The sequence below is a fragment of the Accipiter gentilis genome, chromosome 8, assembly GCF_929443795.1.
Source record: "Accipiter gentilis chromosome 8, bAccGen1.1, whole genome shotgun sequence".
In the NCBI taxonomy this organism is placed as follows: Eukaryota; Metazoa; Chordata; class Aves; order Accipitriformes; family Accipitridae; genus Astur; species Astur gentilis.
The window spans coordinates 40,896,560-40,917,493 of record NC_064887.1 but is presented as its reverse complement, the minus strand read 5'-3'; the positions used below and the strand labels follow the sequence as shown (position 1 = coordinate 40,917,493).

Sequence of the window (20,934 nt, the reverse complement as noted above, 5' to 3'; positions counted from 1 at the left end):
TGCAGCCCCCCGCCACCCTGCATCCCCCCCAGCCCCCTGTAGCATCACATTCCCCTGCATCACCCCCCCCACCCCACCCCAAATAATAGCACATCCCCTTGCATTCCCCACACCCACTTCTTCCCCAGGGTCCCACATACCCCTGCATGTCCCACACCCCCTGCAACCCCCATTGCACCTCATCCCCCTGCATGTCTACACCCCCCCCTTGCCCCCTCCATCTCCAGGGTACCACATCCCCCTCTCTCCCCCCACACCCGCTGCATCCCCAGGGTACCACAACCCCCTGCATCCCCCCCACACCCCCTCCATCCCCAGGGTACCAGATTCCCTTGCATCCCCCACCATCCCCGGGGTATCACACCCCCCTGCATCCCCCCACTCCCCCTCCATCCCCGGGGTACCACATCCCCCCAAACCCCCTCCATCCCCGGGGTACCACATCCCCCTGCATCCCCCCAAACCCCCTCCATCCCCAGGGTACCACATCCCCCTGCATCCCCGGGGTACCACATCCCCCCAAACCCCCTCCATCCCCGGGGTACCACATCCCCCTGCATCCCCCCAAACCCCCTCCATCCCCAGGGTACCACATCCCCCCTGCATCCCCCTGCATCCCCCCAAACCCCTTCCATCCCCAGGGTACCACATCCCCCTGCATCCCCGGGGTACCACATCCCCCTGCATCCCCCCAAACCCCCTCCATCCCCGGGGTACCACATCCCCCCGCATCCCCCCACTCCCCCTCCATCCCCAGGGTACCACATCCCCCCAAACCCCCTCCATCCCCGGGGTACCACATCCCCCCGCATCCCCCCGCACCCCCCCGGCACTACATCCTCCACACCTTCCCGCATCCCCACGTTATCCCCCCCACCCCTCCCCTGCATCCCCACGCTCCCACCTCCCCCGCATCCCCGCACGGCCCCCACACCCTCCTTCCTTTCCACAGCCGCTGCATCCCCCCCCCCCCCCTCCCGCATCCCTCCCTCTCCCGCATCCACACTCCGCCCCCCCCCTTCCCCAATCCCGGGCCCCACCCCGGCCCCCCCCCCCCTCCCTCCGTCCTTCCCCCCCCCCCTTCCGCAGCCCAATCAGGGCGGGTTGGACGAATTCAAACCCCGGCCCCGCAAGCACCGGCGGTGGCTTCGCTCCGTTCCTTCGGCCGGGAACGGGAATAGGAACGGGGCTGATCCGGTCCGGATGGGCTCGGGGAGCTGCGGGGGGGGGGGTGTCGGCCCCCGCCTGCTGCAGGTGAGCCGGGGAAAAGGTCTTGGGGAGGGGGAAAAACCGGAGAAGAAAAAGATTTGGGGGGGGCTCCTGGGAAAGTTTGATCGCGGTTTTCACCGGGGCGGCGGCTGAGCGGAGCCCCCGGGGCTGCACCGGGCACCGCCCGGTAGCGGCTCCGCAGGGGCGGTGGATGGGGGGGGGAGAAAGAAAAAGGGGGGGGGAACGCTGCTCCCGGTGCTTGTTGCCCCCCACTGGCCCTGCTCCGGTGTGGGGGGCACCCTGCGGAGAATTGGGGGGGGGGGGGGGGGGCCGGGAAGGTGGGGTGTCCCTAGGGTGGATGTGGTTCTGGGGGTCTGTGACAGCCTGGGGGGGGGGGAGGAAAAAAAACAAAAAGGAAGGGGGGATTTTGGCAGGAATATCGCTACTAGATGAGAAAATCGGGATGGGCGTTCTGGGGAGGAAGAAGTGGAAAACAGGGAATTTCTGCAGCTGCTGCAAAACTGCTGATTTTAGAGTTCTCGTAGCAGGAAAGCGATGGGGCGTCTGCGAAAGACCCCTTGGGCTCAAGGGTCTTGGAGGATGCCCACCCTCCCGGGTCTGGAGAACCCGTGTGGGTCTGAGAAACTTTTGAATTAAATTGAGCTGATTTCTCCCTTCTGGAGCTGCGGGTCTGTGCGGAAGGAGGGGAGAATCGTACAGAGCCTTGGGACAAAAGAACAAGCCCCAGAGCCAAAGCAGCCCCACGAAAGAGCTGGTGTAATTTAAATCTCAGCCCCCTTGGGAAGAGTTGGAGCTGTGGGAACTCCCCATGCCATGGCGGGAGTGTCGGTGAGCCTTGCCCGTGGCAGAGGGAATTCAGCTCTCCCGAGCCCTGGGAAGACTGGGCTTGCTGGAGACAGTTTTTGGTGCAGAGCCTCACGTTAAACATGAGGATCAAAGCTGTTAGCAGCGGGAGGTGTGGATTTGACAATGGTTAAGGGGCTCCCCAGCACTTGACTCCCATCCTCACCTTCCTGCCGTTCCCAGAGATGGTCTGCTTTCTCTCAGCTATTATTATTTGCCATAAATCAGCCCAAAAGCAGAGGAGGTAAAAATCCTTAGGCTGGCAGGGCAGACCTGTTTGCAGTACGTGGGGAAGCATGACTCCGGTCCTCTCTACTTGACCGGTCTCCCTCTGTGCACACTGCAAGTGCCTCGTCACCCCAAGCTCAGGCTGCGATGCTGTAACAAGGCACTCGAGGCCTCCGATCCCTTTGCCCGGTTCAGTACGTGTGAGCTTGGAGCACAGATCTTGAGCTGAACAGAACCACTGCACCAAGTGGGAAGTTGTTGTCCCAGTAACGCCCAGTTTGGGGCTAGGCGGGCAAGGCCCCTGCAAGATGGGGAAAAAAAAAAAAAAAAAATCAATCTGGTAGTGTTTCTCGCTGTTAAAATCATTAAGAGTGCGCCGGTCCTTGGGTTTGCAGCTGGAAGGTGGCAGAGTTGCAAACATCCTCCGGTTTTGCTCTGTGGCTGGTTCTGGTGGTGCCTTGGTGGGGCTGGTGGTGGGACGGGAGGTGGGGAAGGTTGTGCTGGCAGGTCGACTGGGTGGAAGCAGGTTCTGTCTTCTTGCACCTCTGGTCTTGCCTTTAGCAGCACAAGCCCCAGCCTGTTCCTTGCAGGCATTAAATGTGCAAATCTTCGGGTGAGGCTATGCTCTTCCCTGAGCTCCAAGGGAATCCCTGGGGAGTTTCTGTGGGACATGTGCTCGGGACCGCTCCCCATGGTCCCGCTTCCAGGAGGGGAAGGGAGAGACCTGGTGTCACCTCTGCAAGCTGTAAGCACATTGCACGGGTAAAACGCTCAACCTGCAGGTCCCCCGGGAAAGGGTTTGGCACTGCTCTGGGGATGCACACCCATGCTGTCCGCCTGCCAGCCTGCTCCCCAGGCTGGGAGAGACCGGCTGCTCTCCTCAACGTGCCATTCACCTGTTGCAGGTGGCACTGGCTGGGCAACGTAGGCGAGTCCCGCTGCCTTCCTCGCTGTGCTTCTGCCAGAGAAATCTGCTCATTTTTTCCCTAGCAGTTGGCCAGCTCTGCTGCACTGTCTGCAGCGTTGCTGGGGCAGCCTTCCCAGTCCTCAGTGGGGATGAAGTGGGCTGCACACTGGTGCCCAGCGCTTCCTCGGTGAGGACAAGGCTGGAGCAACGGCAGGCCGTGGGCGGATGCCGGAAAGCCGGAGGGTTATAGCAGCAGACCTGTTTTATCGGCTCTGTGGTTTCTTTATGGAAGCTGACATGGGTGACAGAAGCGGGTGGCATCCTCTGGCTCACGGCTCTGAACTATCTCGTATTGCCAACTGTCAGTAAATCCTGAGCCGACGTGTTTTCTGAACAGCTGCTCCTGGGAAGAAAACACTGTTGGGCTGTCAGGTGCCTGGGAGCTGCTCTGATTTTACTGCAAATATCCTCTACAAAGTAAAATTGATGGATCTGAATCTAATATTCTGAAGGGGAACTTAATGGCCATTAGGCTGTTTCTTTCCAGCTTTGAGTGCAGAGCTGCACCATTTAACTAAAGGATTAAAGGCATAAAGATAAATGAAGAAGGCTGCCAGATGGGTGGAGGGTGGCAGGGGGCTGGCTGCTCCGGGGCACGGGGCCAGGAGATGGAACGCAAGGACCTAGAGCAGAGTCAGGGGAGGCTGCTGCGAGGTCTGTGGCAGGAGCACTAGTGGAAGGAGGAGCTGCTACCTGCCAGGGCAGAGCTGCGGTGACCCGAAGAATGATCTGTAATGTGGGTCTGAAGCGGCCAAGCCTCCAGGGATCAGCATCCCTGAAGTCCCCGGTCCTGGCTCTGCTCTCAGCAGCGTTCTGCTTGTGGCTCTCAATCCTGTGGATCCTTTTGGGGACAGGACTCAGTCCCAGACCTGCTGCCCAGCATTGTCCTGAGGTCCTTTTGATTGCACTGTTGCGACAAGCAGACCAGTTCCTTGGGCAGGACTCGGACTCTGCGTGTGCCAAGAAAGCCAGCATAAACTCTCTGTCCTGTGCTGCGGCTCCTGGAGCTGCTGTATGGTCTTCTTCCCTGCTTAGCCGATTGCCATTTCACTGCCTTTGAAGTCGAAAGCTTAGCCCAGCTTCAGGCATGTCTTTTGCCTACTCCAATCTGTCCCTGCTTATTGACATCGGGCCAGTTCTTGTTCGTGCTTCCCCAACTAGAACCGTTGTCCCTATGAGTGTAATCGGGGCTCTCGCCTCCCCTTCTCCTGCGGTCAGGAGCAGACTAGCAGCACCCCATCCTCCTCCCCTGCCCCTGCGGACATGCTTTTTCCCCTGCGGATCACTGGCAGCCCTCCCCTGCACATCTCTGGGCTGCCGACCCTGCTGCAGCAAGTGTCCTGCCGGCAGGGCTGCGGAGCTGAGCTTGCAACGATTTCCCTTCTATTTTATCAGCAAGGGGCAGTGGCCGTTCCCGCTGCAGCCTTTGCCACCCAGCGTGGTGCTCGCAGCATCCCCACGGTCGAGAGTGTAATTGTCTGAGTTTGAAGCTGGTGGGGAATCTTTGGGGGTCCTTGGCTGCCTGCTACTGATAGCTCTGGTTAGGCAAGAGCAATCCCAACCCAAAATCCCTTGGTGGGCCAGGGGCCAGTCTTGATGGGAGGGCATTTTCCCAGAGTTTCTGGTTGGGCAGTTCAGAGATTTGTGCTAGGTCGTAGAAGTGCTGCAGGGTCTTGTTGGAGACCTGGACGTGGGGGACTCGCAGCCTGTACCGATGTCACGCTTGACTAGTGTGACGGAACCTGCCCGCTCACACTCCAGCCATGTGTGATGCCGGCTCCCAGTTATACCTGTGATAATGTTAGTGACGGATTTGCCTTCCCCAAGGTCTGTCTAGAAAACCGCTGGGCACACCTTAGGCATCTCGAGTGGGGAACTTGTCAGACCCTTCTGCACCTGCCCTCCAGCATAGGTTGAAGGTTTCTGTTGTGCGGGGAGGCAGGGTGCTGCTGTGAAGCTGGGACAGAGCTGAGGGGTAGACCTGGAGCCTGGGAAGCTGCCAGGATCCAGCAATACAGATGCAGCCATGGATATTAATGGCCTCTCAAGCCCTTATTTGCCCTTCTCTTCCTATCCTGGCAGGGGTTAGTGCCTACTGGGTCTCTACATCCCGAACACCAAGGCAGAACCTACTCTGGGGAGGATTTTTGTACTCTAAACCACTGTATTTGGAAGCGGACTTAGCTGCTGCTTGAATTACCCAGTTAATGTAAATGTTTAAGAGCAGAAGGGGTTTGAGCAGACACCGTTGTGCCCACAAGAGAGTGATCACTTGAGCCTATGGAAAGGAAAAAACAACTCCTGAGAGCTCCAAAATAGGCAGGACATGATTTACTGACCTTCTCTTCCAGCCTTGTTTGGGCTCCGTAGCACTAAATGCCTCTGAATGGTGTTAGCAGGCTGTAGAGCAAAAGCAAGCTCTGTTCTCCTCCCACATTCCCGGAGTGTCACAACTCACACGCATAACATCTGGGAGAAAGGAGGTGCTTTGGGCACGGGACGCTGTTGATCTGGCAGTGTGTTAGCGCTGTTGTTGATCTGTTTGTCCAGTCTTGCTTTCCAACAGAAGGTGCAATGAGTTTGCTGCAGCTTCACCTGCTTTTCTACACCTCTGGGTGGGATCTGAGGGTAAAGTGCGTCTGGTCTGGGTCCTCAGAGCTGGGGGTCAGAGGACTTTCCTTCACCTTTGGGTACGATGGGCTTTTTGAGGAACTGGGCCATGTCCAGACCTGCAGGAACTCTCCTGTCCCTTGCTTTAGGGGCTCTGAACGTGCGAGGTGACAAGGCAATGTGTATGCTTGACGCAGCTCTGGACGTGGTGCCATCGGGATGCTGACCTTGTTCTGGGAGTCCCTTCAGCCCCACTTCTGCCCAGAAGTGCAGGGAGCCATGGGGCAGTGCTGCTCACAGCTGCTGCCGTCCAAGGCTATTGGGAAGGAATTCCATGATGGTCATCTTCAGAGTCCTCTTAAAAAATGCCACGGGCTGGAGCAGCCTGCCTGATGCCCAAAGGGACAGGCACAGGGTTATCAAGGACACTTTGAAGCAGAACATGGTAAAGTGCTGGTGGGGCCCCAGATTTGGGGCAGCACGTGCTCTCCTGCCCTTCTCTGAAGCAGCGTGGCCTTTGAAAGCAAGGAGCTGGGGATGCTCAGCCCCACTCCTGAACAGGGCCATGGATGTACCACACTGGCAGGAGCCCCATAATTTTGGCTCCACAGTGTCCAGGAGGTGGAGTGGGGTCCAGATCTCGACTTGCCCCTCTTCTGCCTGCTCAGCCCCATCTGCTGACGGTGCCGTCCCAAAGCATCACTGGCCAGTTGGCACTGGGTACAGGGATGATGCTGGCCATGGGACTGTATTCCTAGCAGTTGTTTCTCTCCACAGCACAGATCAGGGTTGGAGCTGTGGCTTGATGGCTTTGGAGGAACAGGGCAGCAGCGTGGGACCAGAAGTCTGTGGTGGTGGGAGTCTGTCCTGCCTGCGGGACACTGGGAGGTGTTGCCCACACGCTCTCAGGGGCTGGCGTCTGCCACGCGTGTCTGCACGCCTCAGAGCCAATTTTGCAAGGGAGAAGGGTGGGAGCAACAGGACGCAGATCTCCCCATCTGGCCTCCAGTATGGAGATGCTGGAGATGCCAGCACTCCTGCCGTGCTCATCCCGGGAGTGGGCTGTGCTGATCTCATCTTCAGGCTCTTCGGTGAGATTCTGGAGCAGCCTCCAGACAGAGCGCTGCTTGGGGAAGAACAAGCTGGTTTTAGGCTAGACTGTGGAGTTCCCAGGAGGGATTACAGGGTATGGTGGCTGGTGGCCAGCAGGCTCTTCCAGGGCCAAATTCCTAATTCCTGACCTGGAGAGTGGCTCGCTCTGGGATAGGGCTAGATCGCTGGGATAGTGCTACCACAGCACCTGCATCTCACCATGTGCCTTGTCTGCATGGGCATTTCATGTGTCTTGGCTGACACGTGGCAGCAGTAGCCCTTGGCCAGCTGGACCAGGTACCCCAGATATGGGCTTGTGAACTGTGCCCACCCCCTGGGGAACGGATAAGCTCTGCCAGAATCACATGGATGTCAACCACTCCCCGTCATGAAGTGCTTTATAATGTGTGGCTCCGCACAGCTGGAGCCCTTTGCCTGGAGGAGCTCTTTCTCCTGTTTTGTGGGGAATGAGCTAAGGCAGCGGGGATCTGGACACGAGGACAGTCAGAGCTGTCACCCCTGGGCTGCCCATGCCAGGCTTGTGGTGCCTTCTTAACTGTGATGTTAGGAACTCTGCCTGGGGACACTGGCGGCCAGTTTTGTGGTTGGGGGGACAGCCACCTGCACCCCTGGGACATATGGGGTCAGGCTTTGTGTGTGGCTGTCTCTGAGGAAGGGCAGGGTAAATAACAGGCAGAGAAGCTCTCCTCCTCTACCTCCATTGGGTTGGCCATAGCACTCTGCAAGCGCAGCCCGTGCTTTGAGGGAGATGGGATCCTGTCTCCCCAGGGGCATCTTCAGGTTGCCTTTCTCCAGCACCGACGGTCGAAGTTGGCACCAGCTCTGAGCAGTGCCAGGACCTGCTGTGGCCCATGCTGAATCTCTGTCTGGGAAGGGTGCTGTCAGGCCTGATCCTGAGGGTACGCGAGTTGGTAGAGGTCTACTGGCTTCAGGGGAGCTGGGTGGATTGATGGAGGAAAGATGTTCCTGACTGCTGGATCTGCTGGGATGGGCAGAGAGAGCCGATGGGATGAGAGAGGGTGCGGGTACTGAGAGAGATGGGGGTTAAAATATGGCCAGTGCCAGGGATCAAACGTCATAAGTTCAGGTCCCAAACTCCTGGGATGGCCTTAAAAAATCCTTTTGCCTACAGAAGCAATCCAAGCAGGGTTTACTGCCTGAGGCTTCTGGGATCGTGCTTTTCTCGCCCAGCTGTGAAACACTCCCTTTTGTAATGATAGCTGATATTCTTAGTACCAGGAGCCAGGATGGATACTAAAGCATCAGCTCTATAGTCCTGGGAGCTGTCAGAAGCAGCAGGCTGACTGCTGTGTGTGGCAGATGCATGGGTAAGGCAGCCCTCTCCTCCCACTTTACAATCCTGTAATTACCGTGAAGGGATGAATGTTGCCTCAGCTTCTCCTTGCAGTTGCTCTGGTTTCTTGTGCCGCTGGAGTTGAGGGGGATCTGAGTGACTTCTTGTACCTCTGAGAGCAAAGGTTCTCTTACATCCTCTGCAACACCTACTGAGGGTTCACTTGCATCCTATGCTTCATGTAGGATCTTCCCAGACTAGTCTGGGCTCAGCGGTGGGCTTGGAGCTCCCTGTGGGAGCTGCTCCACTGCACAGCATGGGGAAACATCCCTTGGCATGACTTTGCATGGCCAGGCTCTCCTCCAGACAACTCCTTTTTGCTGTCCTGAGCCTTTTCACGTCCCACGAGAAACCATATTTCTTCCCCAGGTGTGTCCTTTCTCTTCAGCAGATGTTGCTGCTTCCCTGGGAAGGCAGGAGGGATGGGGGTGGGTGCAGGGAGTGAAGCCACAGAAGTGAACACATCTCTCTGGGGATCCATGAAGACACAGGGCTTAATGCTGTAACAGATCTTGAGCAGCCTTATTTCCCTCTTATGTAGGTCCTGTGGGACCTGCTTGCTTGATTTTTTTTATTTCTTTTTCCCCTCCCAAGATCTGCAGTGATGGCAGCTTTGGTTTGTTAACTCAGACTAAGTGCCTCTATTTCACCTTCAAGCTTCTGGGTCCCCTGCAAACAGCAGTTACCTCACAGGCTCTTTCTCCAAGCAAGGAGATCGGAGGTGTTTCTCCCCACAAGTTATATCACTCACAGTCCTCATCTCCGTGCTGACTGCCTCCAAAACAAGCATCGTCCCTGTTCACGTGTCACGGGGGGGTGTAGCTGGACAATGCCGCTTCTTGCGGCAATGACCGCCTGTCCCCGTCATGCGGTTCTCCTACCCCAGCAGCAACAGCAAACCAGCCCTGCCGCTGCAGCCTGCACAATCATCTGGCAAGGTGGCTCTGAAAGCATCTCTAAGTGCCGATGCTCCGAGCATATAAATTCTTCAATGCATTAAATAAAATAAAGAAATAAATCCAAGGGGATAATAAACCAGAAAGTGATAGGCCAAGAACAGCAACAATAAATGGATAAACACTCAGCCTTCGGGGAGAAGCAGAGCCATTCATTACTCTTCAGCACACATCATCTGAGCAGAGGCACGCCGGGTGCACGGGCAGATACACTTACCCATAAAGACGTACGTATGTATTTGTGGCAGCGCATATCTGTGCGGTCGCACGCTGCCTCTGCAGCACGTGCGGAGGTGGCTTTGCCATCCCTCCTCGTTGTCCATATTTTCACTCTGGCACTGAGCTCCTGGGTGACCCAGCTCAGGGGGATGCGGGATGAAGGCTTTGCGTGTGGGGACTGAGATCTTGGTGTGGTGCCAGCTCTGGCAATGCTCGTGGAGTTAAGGTGAAAAAATCATTGTGAAGCCCACAGTGCTCTGCCTTGGAGGAGAGATTTTACCTGTCTTGCTGCATCTCTCCCTTTCTAGCAGCCTGGTTTGTACCTCACAACTCTGGTTCACGTTCATGCTCCTGCCTGTGTATGCCAGGGGGTGGACACAGAACGACCCTTGCTGCTGCAAACCCGCGATCTCAGCATTGCTTGGGGCTGTGAGTGCCCAGCAGCACCCTGTTTCTAGCCCCTGCCAACAGGAATGGTCTCGGACAGCTCTGCCCATGGAGCTGGTGGGCACCTGGGAGGGATGGGCAGCTTGCATGGGTCAGCCAGGGCCAAAGGCTGCAGGTTCTTGGTGTTTTCTACAAAGTGTGGAGGTGACAGAGTTGTTGGCACAGTTGCTTAAGGTACGTGGAGATGTGCTCGCTGATGCTTGGGTAAGGGGGGCCACGGACGCATCTTCCACCTCCCGGCAGGGACTGCAGGAAGATACTGAGGCAAGATGTAAGGGCACAAGCTTCAGGCTGGGGTAAACCTGCCAACAAGTTGTTCTGGATCTTGGAGGGTTGCAGGTTCTTAAAGCCAGCTGGGGCTGCCCCAGAGAGCCATTTTCTTTTGCTGTGGTACGTTGGTTTTTATTGTTTGTGTTGCCATGGGGTTTAGAAGCTTAGCCGCAGCACCGGGTCCTGCTGGGGAAAGTGCAGGATGCAGGCACAGAGGAGGGAGTCCACCCTGGCGAGCTGGTCATCTAGAAGAACGGGGAGACCTACAGGCCACCATGGCAGGAGTGCAGAGGCCAAGTGACAGGAAAACCATCACCTGCAACCCCCACCAGCCCCAGCACTCAGCCTCCTCTCTGCCCTGTCCTCATCACCTTGTTCATTTGTCCTGGCCTCTTCCCACCACACCACCATCTCTCCCGGCATCAGGTCACACCTTCTGCATTCGTCGCCTCTACCTTTGCTCCTGCTGCTTGCGTGTAACCAGCTCCAGCTCTGCTTGCCCCAGAGACCTCCTGGGGCTCGGCCAGTCTGCTCCCACCCTTTCTCAATGCTTGGGGCTCCTCCACAGAGCCCAGTCCCTGAGCGTGGCGGGCAGCTGGACCTGGGGGCCAGCCCCATAGAGCTGCATTGCGTGGGAAATGCTCCTCAGCTTGGGAGATACCAGTTAATGCAGAGATGAGTTCACAGGACCCTTTGTTGGCGCAGACGGTCTGCATTGCAGATTTGGGAGTTTGTCTTTAATTGTATCAGGCATGTGTGCTAACGAAGGGATTAAGGCCTGGAAGGGTGAGCAATGCAGGCCAACTTTTCCTTGCCTGTTTCAAGGTCTTGCATTTTATAATATTCTCCGTCTCTCCTCTCCTTTCCCTCCCTCGTTCCTCTCGTCCTCTGCCTGGAGCAGCCTCCTGGTTTCCCCTGCACTGTAATCCAGTGATGCTGATCCATGTGCTGGATATACCCCGCTTGCCCCACACCTCCTTCCCTGCCAGCTGGCCAAGCCTTGCCCATTGACAGACGACCACGGGGACACTTGGCATGAATCTGGGCACTGTGTCACCGAGGTGACAGGGGAGAAGCAGGGTACCACCTTGCTGTGGCTGTACAGTGGGTCAGAGCAAGGATGATCCACATATAGGCAAATATCAGTTAGAGGAATAATGTGTCCAAAAGGGTGAAGCAGGGAGGATGGAGGCTGCTTGGGCCATCCTGCGTTATCTCCCTTGCTTCTAACCTGACTGTACTGGAAGCCATGCCCCGTGGCTCCTGCTCTGCTCCTGCCGTTTGCTGCGTGAGCCGGACCTTGTTGTCGTCGTGGGAGAGGTAAGGACTCTCTTGTAGGGCAGCACTGAAGGAAGGGAGATGTCTGGACATAATAAGGTTCACAGCCAAACACAATATAATGCTCGTTGATCCCTGCTCTAGAGTGCAGAGCAGGGTCACCACATCACTGCCCACCTCTGGTTCTGCAGCCTGGTAAAGATTAACTTGGAGCAGTGACTGAGCTTCGGTTGGGAGTCACATTCCCGTCTGTCCTGGGACTGCTCTGAAAGAATGTGGTGCAATATTTAACTCCTGCTTGGGTAGACCCAAATCCCTTTGTACGCTTCTAACTTTGGCCAGCGATAAGCTAGGTGTTCCCTTCTCCCTCGTTTCTCCATGGTGCATTTGGCAGCTTGGAGCACTTCTCCAGCAAAGATCAGGGTGTAGTCCAGGACTGGACGTGCTCCTGGGAGGGAGAGAAGTGGTCAGTGATGCTCTGTCTCCTGTGGCGAGCAAGGGCTGCTGCGAAGGAGATCTCTCTGACAGCCTGCTATCTGCTGCAGAGAGCCACGGAGCAGGGAGCTGTGCTCATTGCCCAGCCACAGGATCTTCTTCATTCCAGATCAGGAGCATATGGGATGCAACCAAGACTTGGGGGGAACTGTCAGCTCTTCTAGTAAAACCACTGGCGAGGTGGATGGTGACTGAGAGCTGCTGCCGCGGGTACAGTTGCACCAGCAGACCTATCTTTGCTTGATGGGGTTGGTGTAAATGATGGTGGAGACTCAGGAGCTGGTGGAGGGGGACACAGGTGGATCAGTAACACTCTCTGGGCGAGCAGAGCTTAGATGATCACGAGGGAGAGAACCTCATCCCCATCAGCCAAGGGAACACTTGTCCTTCCCTGGAGGTGCCAGAGTTTGGGGTACAGACCGTGAGTCTCTGGGTTGTGACTCTCTTTTCCAGTAAGAGCAGTCTCGCCAGAGGACTCGGATCAGCCACCCTTCCTGGTGTGCCCACATGCTTCCAGGAATGAGCGTGAGGATGCATTTCTCAGCTCTTACATGGCAGGGAAGCAAATCAAGAAGCGATGACAAGCGCTTGGCATTGAGATGGCACAAAGTGTCCTGGCACAAGGGGCCTCATGCAATTAGCAAGGGGAGTACAGGCAGGACCAGTGCTGCCCCGTGGGCTTAGATATCTGGCGCTGTGCCGGAGCCTAGCTCAGCAGCAACCCAACTAGCTGTGGCCCAAAGCGGGTGGGTGGATGGGACACAGGTCTCTGCTGAGGATGGCCCTTCTTCAGCAGGGCTGATCTTTGTAGCTGCAGACGGGCAGTCCTGTCTGTCTCTCCCTGCCTGTTATTCCTGCTCTGCACACACAGAATAAGGCTGGCACAGTGGATGTGGGAAGGGAGAAGCGTTTCAGCGGTGGGCTGAAAGGATTTGGGGTCTGTGTTGCCTGAGGCTCTAGTTTTTGGGGATGCTCCTTCCCTCCCACTGCACCTCGTGCCCTGCTTCCCAGGCTCAAAGAAACAGGTTTGACCCTTCAGGAATATGGGGACTGATCCTGAATTTCCCCTCCTCAGTGGGAAATGGCAGCAGTCACAGGACTCAGAACAAAAAGCAGCATGACCTGCAGCAGAGGTCTCCGACAGTGAAGGTTGAACTTTGGGAAAGGGCTCCAGGTGGTGAATCCCACATAGAAGGAAACATCAGACAGGAGCTAAGTGCCTTTGGCTTTTCTGCGACACGTGTTAGCTCCAGGGCAGGGTGCCTGATGCGATTTCGGTGAGCCTGGGCTCCTGATGTGGACAGCCTGTATCTGCTGGGGGTCTCTAGGCAGCCTGACATGGGGGGTCCCTGACGTGTGACCCCCGTGAGAGAGGGCTTCAGCGATCCCTGTGCTGAGCTTGCAGGGGTAACATTGCTGCTCTGGTCCCCCGAGCCAGTGTCCCCAGCCCTGAGAGGAGGGCAGTATAGTCTTGTTTCCCCCTAATTTTACATGCTGAAGTCCAGAGCTGCAGAGTCCAGCTGTGAGAGCAGCAGTGGGATGCAGAACTGTTGTCTGCGGCAGCTGGGTGAGATATTCCCGGTGTCAATACTTCTCGATATCGACGTGGGGAAGGGCTGGGTCCTTTCGGAAACCCTGGGTTTTGCAGTGAAGAGCCTGCTTGGCTGAGCTCTCTTATCATTACTGACCTTGAGGGAGGCAGGAGGGCTCTGGCTGGGGTAATGCTGGTTCTGTGAGCAGTGGGCTCAGGAATTGGGCAGGATCTTGTGCACCAACCAACAAGTACCTGCAGATTAAAATGTCTTGACAGTGCTCCTACAAGGTCCAGGGCAGGGGGAAGTCACTCAGTTGTAAGGCTGCCTTTGGCGATAGTAAGAGAACAGCTGAATCTATAGGAGCTAGGAAACTCTTCCCGGTCTGAAGGTGATCTTTGGTGCCTCTAGAAGATCCCCAGGGTTCATTAGCACCAAAATATCTGCCAACAGCAGATGAATATAGCAGGCAGCATCAAACATCAGGGCTATCTTTTGTACTGCTGAGTAAGTTCACAGGAGGGATGGGAAAGCCTTGCCCTGTGCTGGGTGGATAGCTGAGCTGGCTCTAACCAGGGGTTTACAAAAGCAAAGTCCTGGGCCTCCACGAGCACTAAAAAGCCATCAGCTGAGGCAGGAGGGTTTAGCCTGCCTGTCCTCTTTGTGTCACTCATGCCACCATTCCAGCACAGATGCATCCTTGGGCATGGTGTCATACACCGGAGAAGTCGTGGACAGCTTTGGCTACAGCCTGGGGTAAGGAGGTGATGATGGGTCAGAGGGCTCTGCTTGAGCCCTTGCTGTGATCCAGGGCAGCGCTGTGTCAGTAGCAGGTTCACGGCTGCCCTAGTTCCGTACATCTTGCAGCTGGTTTCTCATGTTATATATCAGCTGTGTCCACCCCCCCCCAGTGTACCCCTGGAGCAGGCTCTGGATCTGGTTAGACTCAAGAGGCTCAACAACCTCAGAGCAGCCACCTTGATCGACACAGCAGCTCCCAGTTCCTTTGCATGGTTAGTTTGCTGCTTGTTGAAATATAGGTTGGGCTAGGGGAGCGTTTCAGATGCTGGGAACTGTGGCAGTTGCTGGGAACGGTGGCAGAAGTGAGATTTGATTAGCACCTTCCCTAAGGGAAGCAGAAATGGGATACCCTGGCTTCCTGCAGCTCTGTGTCTCTTGCTGCTGATGGTAGATAACATTACTTTGAGTTAGTAGCAATCTGCTCCAGTCACGAGAACAGCATCGATTTACACGAGCTGGAGACCTGGCCCTGAAATCGATCTGCATTTTTATCAGCTCATCTCAGCTGACTGGAGATATTTTGACGCTGCTGCGGAGGAGCTCTCTTCTGGGATTGCTGTTGTCGGTTGCCTCAGCTCCTTAGGTCTTCTGTGTGGTCCTGCAATGTCATCCACCTATCTGCAAAAAATCTGGAGGGATGTTCTCCAAGTTAAAACCCTCCCAGGGCACTGCAGTTTGGCTGGGCAGCCCCCACACCCAGCCTTGCAGGCTATTAACAGTTGTGATGCTTTGTGGAAGAGGTAGACCAATTCCAGCAAGGTTTTGCCTTTGCTTTTCTCCCTCCTTCTGCTTCTGTTTGCCTCTGAACTGTATGGGTGGAGGGGATAAATTCCAGAGCATTCAGCTGTCAAAGGCAGGGTGTTTGCTTTTTTTTTTTTTCCTGTGAAGCTTCTTGATGAGAGCAATTAGCCCATGTTGGCATTTGAAAACTTCATTCTCCCTTTGGATTTATTATTGTGTGGGGATGCTAGGTTGGAAAGCACTTGTCAGTGCCGTGGCAGAAGAAGCTCTTAATATGCTGTTTTATCAATTTACCTCTTTGTAGGGCTCTGGCTATGCAGTTTGTCTGCTGTGCCCCCTCCAGACCTGCCCTTTCCTGGCTGCTCTTTTCTTCTCTCCTCACTACCTTCTGAATTTGGCAGGAGCCACTTGGAACTGAGTTGAAGCCATTACTGTCCCTGTTGGAATAGATGGGATAGTCCTCTCCAGTGGAGAAGGCTGAACAGGTCTGTGAGCCAGCAGCAGGGCTGGACTTCTCATTTGGAGAGCAGGAGCTTTGTGAATTTAATAGCAGAAGTCCTGGGTTGAACTCTTGGTTGAACCCTTTCCAGTTTGATGGGACACAGTGCCCATACATGGTTTCACGAGTATTCCCCTCTGTTCAGCCGTTGCCTGCCTTTACCTCCTGGCTATGCCCTTTCTAACACAGCCCAGGACCCAGGATCTGGATCCAGGAGCTGAATTACGGATGAGTTCCCCAGCACTGCTGTGGCAAGCTCCCCAAGTTGGGTTATTCTTGGCCATCTGAAGATGTCAGCAGTGTAGGGTGGGCTGCAGCCATGGATGTCCTGAGCTGTGGATGTTCACCTAATGTAATGGTGGGCTGACCTAAGCCCAGTGTGGGCAGGATGGTAAATGGGGTACCTGCCATTCTGGTGTCTGCTCTTTAGTTGTCAGGAGCCCCAGGAGATGTTTCAGATACTGTGTAGATGCCAGTGGTCACCAGACCTTGGCTTGGGGGGATGACATGGACTTCTCAGCTATGACACGGTGGAGCTGAGCTGCTGTGGTCCTTAACGCAAGGACAGATGTTGAACAGCCCTCACCAGGGCACGTTCCTTCCTCCTCCTGGTGCCAGCTCAAGCAAGTGGGCAGCAACCCTGGGCTAGGATCTTAGCCTGGCTTCTGGAGACTTGGCTCTTAGACCCAGCACTGCCTCGTGCAGGTTCTGTGGAGCTGTGGGTGTTATAACAAAAAGCAGAGTAAGGTGGGACAGCGGAGTTAGGAGGCAGAGTGATCTGGGAGACTAGGTCTGAGGAAAGCCAGTCCCAGGACAGAAGAGATTTTGCTTAGTGAATTGAGGACAAAGAAAGGGTCTGACCACCATCTTCAATGGGCAGGGGTATAACTGGCAATGGCAGGCAAAGGCTGGTGCTGGCAGAAGAGCAAGCATCACAACCTTGCTATGAACACCTTCTAGCTGGAAACCAGCCCGTCCAAACAACGGGTTTTGGAACAGCCTTGGTGAACAGAGGCTGAGCTGGGTTTGACAAAGGATGATCCATTTCTGGAACCTTTGATCGCACCAGGCCAGACTGGCTGGCTCCTGGGTCCCTTCCAGTCCCAGGTTCCTTGTCGCTGAGCAAAGGAGTTACAAAAACTCCCCAGGAGCTCGCTCTGTCACAGCCCTTGTTTTTGCTGTTACCTCAGGCTGAGCTAAGGGACAAGAAGGCACAGTCCTTGCTAGGAAAAGCATCCTGTGCGATTCCTCCTTGTTCCTTCTCCTGCCAGCAGACGGGAAGCCCAGAGCAGCAAAAGGGGACGGTTTCATGTGCTGCCATTGCTGGAATGGATAAACAGAGCAGCTTTGGGTAAAGCTTGAGCTATCCATCTTGCCAAAACGGTGTGAATTATTCAAGTCCTGAAGGAGATGCTTGCTGATTTGGAAACACGTGCTGGTGCACATGGCTGAGGGGTACTACCTGAGGGGGACAATGCATTAATTCAAGGCTGTCTCTGTTAATGTTATCTGTTTTCCTCTGAAACTGGAGCTGCGGTCGAACACACTGCCCAGCAAGCGCTGGGGTTTGGTGGTGATGCTACTATCTGAGCAGGAGGCTTGTCAAGAAATGATCCAATTTCAGCCCAAAAGCAGACACTGCCACGCTCCAGCTCTTCCCCTCTGACGGACCTCAGCAGGAATTGTCTGTCCTGCACAGTGCGGAGCGATCCAGCCCTGTCTGGCTGCATCCCAGGCAAAGCAAAGTCGGCCATCCTTCCTCCAAGCAGGCTTAGTGCTGTTTGGGATGGGATGCTCCTCTTGTAATTGTTATCTTCTTCTTGGGTTGTCCCACATTCCACCAGACCTGAGAAAGGGTGGAAGCAGGAAGCCTTGGCAGAGTTTTTCCTGGGTGGCCTGGTTCCCTGCCTGAGATGCATCCCTCTGCCATCTTTCTGCAGAGCCCTGGATGTTCCCAACATTGGTTCCACCCTGCCAGAGAAAATAGCAGGGCTCGAGAGAGTTAAGAAGGACCAGGAGGGCTGCCAGAACAAGCTGAATTTGATTAGCAAAGAAAGGGAGTGAACTCTTCCCAACACATAAAGCTGTTATAAAGTGATCAATTGTTCTTTGTGTCTGCTGGGACAAGATGAGAAGCGATCAGTTTAATTTGGAGCTAATGAGATTTAGGTTAGATATGAGTGAGATGCAGATTGGCAAGGAGGAAGTTCTGGGAGAATCCCCTTCAGCTGCATTTTAACAAAGCAACTGACTGTTCCGAGCATCCCTGGACTTATTTCAGTGCTGGGGGCAGGTGGGTTTTGGAGATCCTTATGCTTTTATGAGTCCAAGATGTTCCTTGTTTAAAACCCTCCTGAACATAGCTCTAGGGTAGCTTGTTGTGATTTTGTTGATGCCAGCTGCACACACGGTACTGTGCAGACCCATGGGGATGGCAAGGCTGCTGGGCAGGCTGGGGTGGGCAATCCAGCTCTTCCATGTTTAGAGCCAGCCTGGATTGTTCTTCTGGGGAATTCAGCTCCATCATCCACAAAAATACCCAGGCACTGCTATGCATGCTGTTGCACATGGATGGTGGCAGGCAGGATAGCAACCCAGACAAAGAAATAATTTAAAATCACTTAATTGCAGCAATGGATTTCTCTGGAGTAGTGTATTTGCCCACTTGCTAAATAATTCATAGGAGAGCCTGGTAATTAAATGCTAAAGACCTGATTTGCTTAGCATTGTTTGTACTTATATTACTATTTAAATGCAAGAAATTAGCAAGTCATTTAATTGCTAATGAAAAATAATAGTTACTTACCATCTTATAAGAATTAGTCAGCATTTCTGTGTATTGTTTGCGCAGAGCATAAACACTCATACTCTTTTTTTAAGGCAGTTATCTTGTAAACTTCTCCCTGTGTTTGTGCTGATGGAAGGCATGTACCCCATCTTCTCTTAATGGCTATTAAAAACACGAGGAAAAATGCAAATGAAAAAAAAAAACAACTAAGCAGCACAGGCTGCCTGTGGAGAATGCCTAGCTTTATTCCCCACCATCCTCCTCTTTCATTTCCCTGCAGAAGGTCCCCTGGACACCAGCCCCTGCTGCACCTCTGCTTATAAGCTCTCTCGCTGCATACGGCCTTGGGTGGTGTGTAACGCACAGCACTGGGATGAAGGTCCTGGAGACAGAGCAGTCCCGACCATCCGAGAAGTTGTCTTCAAATTGGGAGTGACAAATAGGCTAAAAAAAGGCATTTTCTAATCCCTGAGCTTGTTGGGGAAAGGCCCTAGAGGAGGCAATGAGCTGTGCTGAGATGCTCTATATTGTGCAGAGGCATTAGGAGGGTGAGTTAGATGTAAGACGCACGGACTGGAGGGCTGTGTCTTATGGAAGACTCTCAGAAAGGAAAAAAACCCCGGGGCTGCTGGATCAGATGAGGGATTTGGGTGCAGTTCAGTGGTGCATTGGTCTGGGCTGTCCAAGGAGTAAAAGTCTGTGTAGGCATCCTGGAGCGTGCGTGTACTCGTCGCGGGTGCGTGGGAAGGAGAGGATGTATGTGTATGTATGTGGAGGTGGGGTATGTGCTGCATGCAGACGGAGGCTGTGTGTACGTGTGGTGTATGCAGCGAGTGCTGGGAGTGTGTGTGTGTATCGGGGGGTGTTTGGAGCGTGCAGGTGCTCTTGGGGGTGGATTTGGGTGTTTGGATAAGGGTCTGTGTCTGTATTTGTATACGATCCCAAGAAATAATGACTGGTTCTCGGCTCTTCTGAAGGGAACTTGAGGGATGTACTAAGGTCTTGCTCCAATGAACTCATTAAATATTTGTAATGAGTCACACGCTCCCAATCACGAATGCTTACTCAATGTCAGCTCATTACTCAGCTTCTTCAAATGATTAACTCGTAGCTTTTGATACTGGGAGGGGGACAGGCCATATTCACAAGGGTCCCTGCAACGTGAAGTCTCTGCATCCCTTTTCTGAGTCTTCCACACACATATGTGCGGACACGGTTGGTATGGGTGGCCTCTGCTACCTTTGAGAAAAAAGCTGACCCACTCAAGGGTGCCTACCTACAGGGCATCTTCCCCACATTTGGTGGACCCAATCCTGACCTAGAGGGGCTTCTTCAGGACACGGTGAATTAGTGGTAGTGTTGGAAGAGGGCTTGCATTTCCTTAGACCCCTATGGATGAAACTTTCCTGGCAATATTTTCATCAGCATCCTGATGTTTTGGTCAATGTTTTCCATGGGGAAATGTTAAATTGGAGAAAAAATGCTGTTTTCTTTTCTGGACAAAAACATTCAGTTTCAAATGTTATGAAGGTGACAGGGTTCTGCTTTATACAACATTTTATTACATGTTTAGTGCTGAAGTGGGGACCAGTTTTGTTCCTGTTAACAATGGGAATGTTTCATTCTGGGAATCTCCATGTGGAAATGTTTACGTCAGGCTGATTCCACCGGGCTCTCTGAGGACATCAGCTCTGTCCCCAGATGTACTCTTGTCCTGTCCTTACACCTCCTCCCAGATTCAGAGTTGTCTACAGCAGAGAATACAGGTTTCTGTAGCCCAAAGAGGGGGCTGGAAGAGGCTCTGAGCTGGCCAGGGCTCCAGTTTACTGAAGGAATCAAATAATTGCTAATAATAGTCCGCCAGTTTCTGTTAGACCGGGTCATTTCCTTCTATTAAGTGATAATCAGAAATTTGAGATGATGCCTGTCTTTTAACTGCTGTGTGCAAGCAACTTTTCTGAAAGCCAGTTTGCTTTCCACCCTCTTGGACTCTGACCGGCAAAGAAGCGACTGGGACTTCTGGAAGGGGCAGGAGAATCGGCCCTGACCACAGCGAGGTGTGCTGCCGTGTGTTGTCCCAGGGCAGTGGCATTTCTGGAGGCTTTAACTGGTTGTTTGAGTTCTTGGAAATTAGTCCTTTAGCTCTGGCATCCTCTGCCCTTCCTACTGCTCCCTCATTTCACTCTCCAGTGGAGCTCTTCTTCTCACCTGTGTTTTGGTTGATGGGTTCAGCTGATACCTCCCCTACATCATACAGAGGTTGGCCTTCATCTCCCCGAGGGCATACAGCTGACTCCTGGCCAACGTGTCCACCAGGACCTCCAAGTCCTCTGCTGCAGATCTGCTTCCCGGCCATTCAGTCCTGGTGTACAGCGTTATTCTGGCTCGGTGTCAGGACTTTGTGTCTGCTGAGGTTTCTGTTGGTTCTTTCCTCCAGGTTTCTGAGGTTTTCAGGTTACGTCTGTACCAGTATTGCCCTGTGAAAAACATCACTTGTAATCAACTGCCTGTTCCCCTTAAATAATTGACCTTTGAGTCCGACAGTCCATGTAATTTTTCACCC

The 20,934-nt window shown here is 54.2% G+C and overlaps 1 protein-coding gene across 2 annotated transcripts in view; it reads left to right on the top strand.

Moving 5' to 3' along the window:
* The first annotated feature begins 1,115 nt into the window (after window positions 1-1,115).
* Window positions 1,116-20,934, top strand: part of CTXN1 (cortexin 1) — a 43,293-nt gene continuing 23,474 nt past the window's right edge. For both annotated transcript variants that reach the window (XM_049808286.1, XM_049808285.1), the window contains exon 1: window positions 1,116-1,254. The gene's annotated coding sequence lies outside the window, so the exon portion shown is untranslated. The remainder of the gene's footprint in view (window positions 1,255-20,934) is intronic.